Source organism: Magnolia sinica, chromosome 13, assembly GCF_029962835.1.
Source record: "Magnolia sinica isolate HGM2019 chromosome 13, MsV1, whole genome shotgun sequence".
NCBI classification, from domain to species: Eukaryota; Viridiplantae; Streptophyta; class Magnoliopsida; order Magnoliales; family Magnoliaceae; genus Magnolia; species Magnolia sinica.
This window is the reverse complement of record NC_080585.1, coordinates 47782797-47788702: the sequence shown is the minus strand read 5'-3', so window position 1 is coordinate 47788702 and position 5906 is coordinate 47782797. Positions and strand designations below refer to the sequence as shown.

Here is a 5906-nt window from a genome sequence, read left to right as displayed (position 1 = left end):
CGCTACTCGGTCGTACATGCCATAGTATCAAAAATCTTCTCTATATCAAAGCGCCATCTCTCGGGTGCAGTCGGATCTGGCTCGCCCTGGAAACGTGGAGGATAGAGCTGTCTAAACTCTCGAAGAAGGGCGCTCGGGTGCTCCTGCTCTACCTGGGCTAGTGAAACAACAGGGCGTCTGCCCTGTCCCTGAAGTGCAATCATCACAGTCTGAAACATCTGCTATAACTGGGAGGCACTCATAGGTATGGTCGGATCCGCACTAGTCTCATGTGGAGGAACGACATCCTCAGGATGGGGAGCAGGGACTCTGGGGCTGGAGCGGGAGTCATAGGTGGTAAAGCGGGAGTCTCAGGTGGTGGAGCGGGAGTTGCTCGGGTCGCTCTCCTGGGCGACATGTCCTATAGAAATGAACAAAGGCGCCTGTCAATCCTTGAAAACTCTCGAAGGCATGTTAGGGGACTAAATCGGAAAGTTACTCACTCGGAACCTAATTGACCTAAAATCATACTAGATATGTGATGTTGTTCTCGGTTATTACCAAGTTATGCTTTGATACCAACTTCTATCATGCCCCAAACTCAGAAACTGAGCCCATAAAATTCTCGATTATCGAATCTGGCGCCGACAACCTCCGTTGTACCTCGTTCTTAGCTCCCGGCACCCATACGTCAGGATCCAATCTTAGGATTCTACAAGGAGGATTTCTAACATCAATTTGATTTGTAATGAGCATAACCATAAGTATAACCTACGAACAATAACCACAAGAACACCATCACAAAATCCACTATGATAAAAAACTTTAAAGTACAATGCGCATGAAGGGAAATACAAGATAATGATAACAGAAACTCATGAAGCTCGACTGCACACTCCCACTGCGGCGAAGCTATGACTGCGTCCTGGCATCACCTGCACGCATCAATCATGAATAAGCTTATGAAAAGCTTAGAGGGTGGTGTAAGTGTGTGCGCAATATGAGAATGCTCAGAATACAATGTCAGAGTAATGTGGAATCATGCTGATGAGAACATGAATGCAATCAGCCGTACTAAGGCTATCTGGTGCAAAACATGTATGCTATCGGCCATATCAAGGCCATGCGATGCGAAATGCAACTCATGCATGCTAATCATCATCCACATATCAATGCAGCTCCTCACTAGAGCATCAAATATCAGTATGGTTCTCACTCTGGATAATCACCAGGGTTTAGTACACTCCAAATGACACTGCCCCTTTCCTAGGCATGCAGTTCAAGTGAGCATAAGCAACCTCACTATCCGCCTGACCAATAGTTTGCCAATACCTATCCGGCATGTCGATAGTGAACCCATTCACGAGCTGGTCAAACTCAGCCTAGTAATGCCCCCTACCCTCAGGCGAGTAAGGCCACACCCCTTTCCAACCGACCATGATACAGTGGGAGATGCGGTCTCCTGGTATTCGGCCCTCGTGCGCTCATATATCCACTCAGTCTCAACGTTGGAGTCACCCTCTGGTACCATCGGGTTTAAGAAATTTCTCACTGGGACATCTATGGTGCCCCGATGCTAAAAACAGTATTTTCGGTATCTAATCCGGCCACCCATGATACGTCTGTGGAGGCCACAACCCTAATGTCGCTAGGGCACACAATAATCACAATCATATGAATGCAAATGTGCATTAGTCACGTAGTCCAATTATGCATCAATTCTGCGCATACCGTGTGCTCATGTGGGGTAACTCTGCTTATCAAGGAGTCCCAAAAACCACATACACTATGACATATGCAATGATTAATCACATCTCATTACAAACATACAGATGATGTGTATGGGCATGTATTATGATGCTATGCTGTCACAAACTCATAATCGGCATCGATAGTCGGTATCGGCAATCGGCATCGATAATCGGATGATAATCACCTTGACGCAAGGCGAGGTCCATAGATGGACGGCTGATTATGGATCAAACAATATCAATGGTGCCCAAGCGTCTGGGTTAACCCATTAGAGAATGATGAGGAAGGGCCTAACAAGGCCTACGGGAAGGTCACAATGTGAACGTTCAACCATCATTGCCCATCAATGTGGTCCTTTAACCAACATTGCTCCCAAGGAGTGACGCTCATAGGGCCAATTGTATAATGGGTCCACGGTCTCATACAAGGGTCTAATACACATCATCATGGGCCTCACTTATGGGTATATACGCATCATATTGGGCCTCACTCATGGGCCAATGTATATAACATCAGGCTGTATCAGCGGGCCAAGTCAATTGGGCCGATACAAATGGGCCGATACAAATGGGCCAAGTTAATGGACCAAATCAAATGGGTTAAGTCAATTGGGTTGAATCAAATGGGCCAAGTCAATTGGGCTGATCAAATGGGCCGATACAAATGGGACAAATCAAACAGGCCCCCAAATACATCAAATCGGGCCTCATCAAGTGGGCCCTAAATACATCACAAATCGACCTCATCAAGTGGGCCCCAAATACATCAAATCGGCCTCATTAAGTGGGCCCCTAATACATTAAATGGGCCATACCAACTACACCCTTCATCCATTGTTAGAGATCATTTTAGAACATTATTTAAAAATCATATCTAAAGGATCATCTGGACCATACCACAAATAATAGTGGTGATAAAGATTTCCACCGTTAAATTCCAGTGGGCCCACCATAGCATTTATTTCCCATACAGTCTATTCATAAGGTCACAAAGACCTGATCTTAGAGGAAAATAAATATCATATTGGTCTAAAACTTCTGTAACCCAAAATGGGGTTTCAATGGCAGACATTCAACACCACTGTTTTCTGCGGTGTGGTCTACTTGATAACTGGATCTGTCTCACTTCCAGTCTCAAGCTTGAGACAAGCTAGCCAAATGGATTGACGGTTTGGATGGCATATATATACAGTAGGAAGGCCCCATCGTCCAACCATCTGACGGTGGGATACAAAACATATATAATGGTGGGGGTCCAAACCACCTGCTCACATCATCAGCAGTGGGACCCACATAACTTTGATGGCGTCAGCACACCAGTTATATGCTGGTGTGCGGTATTTGTTGAGACTCAAATATTGCATAATTTTCTCCATTTATATCTTGGTTTTATGAACATAAATCATCTTAATATTCTATTTTACTCATGTATGTGTTGCAAGGTGAATTTAAGAGCATAGATTGAAAAGGGGTGTTAAAAAGTAAGAATTTGATGCTCAAAAATCACCAAGGCAAGGGATGGATCTTAGGAGATCAAGATTGAAGAATTCACATGTTAAAGATCCAAGAAAACCAAGCGAGGAATGAAGAGAATCGAAGATTTGAAGTGAAGAATCCTGAAATCATCCTGAAAAAGTGTATTATCAAGCTGTGAAGTTTATTTTAGAAAATTACGCAGCAGGAAGTCTGTTTTAAACGAACTATGCAGCGAGAAGTCTATTTTGGAAACATACGTGTATTTGAGGCATTTTCTAGGATTTTCAACTTTGTACGAAAATTGGAGTTCCCTACTTATAAATAGGGCCTCCTAGGGCATTCTTAAACATCATTAGAAGTGTTCAAGAGCAATATTTAGGGTTTTTTAAAGAGTTTTTAGTATTATTAAAGCTTTATAAGTTGTTTCTTTCCTTTTAGATCTTTTCTATTTACAATTTTTCTTCTTTCTTTCTTGTTGCTTTTTATTTCTGCAATTTAATTATGTTTTTCTAAGTTCCCTTTAGCCCAAGCTAGAAGGGAAGCACATGGGTTTAATATTTCTTTAAGTTATGATGATTGATTGTTTTAATGATGAGAAGAATGGTGTATGCATGTTATATATTATTTAGGTTTTGTTTTTTATCCTCTTGTAAGATCCATATGTTTCCATCATATGAGATCCACATTGATGGATAGGCTTACCCTAGATTAATTAGATTTCCTAGATAGGAGATGTTCTCAACCTGTTATATTTCTTTGATATTGATTATCCTATAGATATTGAATACTTAAAATCACTGGCGCTTGAGAATATATGTCAATGGTGCAAATCCATTATTTTCTAATCTTTTATATCATTTATTAAAATATTTAAAGTGTTTTATTTTCCGATTAGGCTGACCATAGTGCTCAGATCCTAGTTGTGTTATCCAAGTCATCATGATTTTGGAACATTAACCTATGTGTGGAACTTTGAAGCTTGGGGTTTTTTATTCAGTTGAATTATATCCATTCAAAAATCCCAAAATCAAATCATCAGTTTAGTTTTTATTACTTAGTTTGTTTTGCATTTGATTTTTTCCTTCTCGCAATTCATCTCCCTGTGGGATCGACCCTGTATTCACAGGATATTACTTATGAACCTCTGCACTTGGAGGCAAGCAATCAAGTTTTTGGCGCCGTTGCCGGGGAGAGACTGAGATAAACCAGATCTGTGCAAGATAGCTAAGGTAAGTTTTCTTCTAAACCCTCCAGATTTTCTATAATTTTTTTTATTTTTTATTTTTTATTTGTTTTCTTATTTTCTTTTTCTTTGAAAATAAATTCAGTTGGGTCTTTCAAGCACTAACTATGATATAAGGTTGCCCTGCTTGGGATTTTATCACCCAAGTGCTATGGTTGTCCTATAGTTGCTGTTTGATCACAAAGATCATCCACTGAATCTATTTTCCATATTAGCATAGTTTAATTTCTGCATTAGTTTTACTTTTATTTATTTATTTTTTAAATTTTTTTGTGGACTGAACCCTCATGGTCGGCTCTGCCACCTGGGTTGTTGATTTATTTTGCTTTGTGGACTGAACCCTCATGGTTGGCCCTGCCACCTGGGTTGTTGATTTAAGTTTTTATTTTTATTTTAAGTATCATACTTGCTATTTGAATTAGTGGTATTTATTGTGTGGTGTGGATGATTTATGTCCCGTTGGAGTAGGGATCAAAACAATCGACTCTCCTCTGAAGGGGGACTAGTTCTAGGCCTTGATCATTCACTTAGAAGAGGCACTCAACATCACTTGGATTCCATGACAGACCCAGTTGATAATCCAAATCCAAATCTGCCAGATCTAACTATAAATCAAAATAATCCTCCTCTTGAGGATGAAAATGAAGTTCATAGGAATGTGTTAAACCAACCACGGACTTTACGTGAACATTTACACCCTGAGAGATCAACTTTACCATCTTGCATAGTGTTCCCTGCTCACACAGGGAACATTGATTTTAAACCAGGTATTATTCAATTAATTCCTAAATTTCATGGCTTAGATTCTGAAAGCCCCTACTTGCACCTCAAGGACTTTGAGGAAGTAATTGCAACGTTACAAGTAAACAATGGCAATAGGGATGTACTTAAGCTTAGGTTATTCTCATTTTCTCTAAAGGATCGGGCCAAAGCATGGCTTAACTCTCTAAGACCTAATACCATCACTTCATGGCAAGCCTTAAGTAGAGAGTTTTTGAAAAAGTTCTTTCCCGAGCACAAAACAAATGCACTAAAACAAGAAATCATGTAATTCTCTCAAAAGGGGAATGAACTATTTTTTCAAGCTTGGGAGCACTTCAAAGATATTCTAATTACTTGTCCACATCATGGTTATGAACCATGGCATGTGATTGATGCTTTCCGAAAGGGGCTCACCATGGATACCCGTCAGTTCAAAGAGATGATGTGTGGTGGAACCTTTCTTGACAAAGATCATAATGAGGCTTGGGATCTTTTAGATATGTTAGCAGAGAATACGCAGACATGGGATGTCTCTGCTAAATCAGACCAAACTAGACCCATTCCTAGAGAGAAAGCGGGAATGTATGTCCTAAGAGAGGAAGACGACCTTAATGCAAAATTCGCTGCATTGGCTAGAAAGGTCAAAGCTTTGGAAATTAGGAAGATTGATATGGTTAAAGCAAACACTTCCTTAG

General features: G+C 40.5%; 1 non-coding gene across 1 annotated transcript; it reads right to left on the bottom strand.

Annotated features, from left to right (window-relative positions):
* Window positions 1–5476: 5476 nt before the first annotated feature.
* LOC131224451 (small nucleolar RNA R71) lies at window positions 5477–5583 on the bottom strand. Its single transcript, XR_009160935.1, has one exon. It is a non-coding gene; the product is annotated as a small nucleolar RNA R71 (small nucleolar RNA).
* Window positions 5584–5906: the final 323 nt, after the last annotated feature.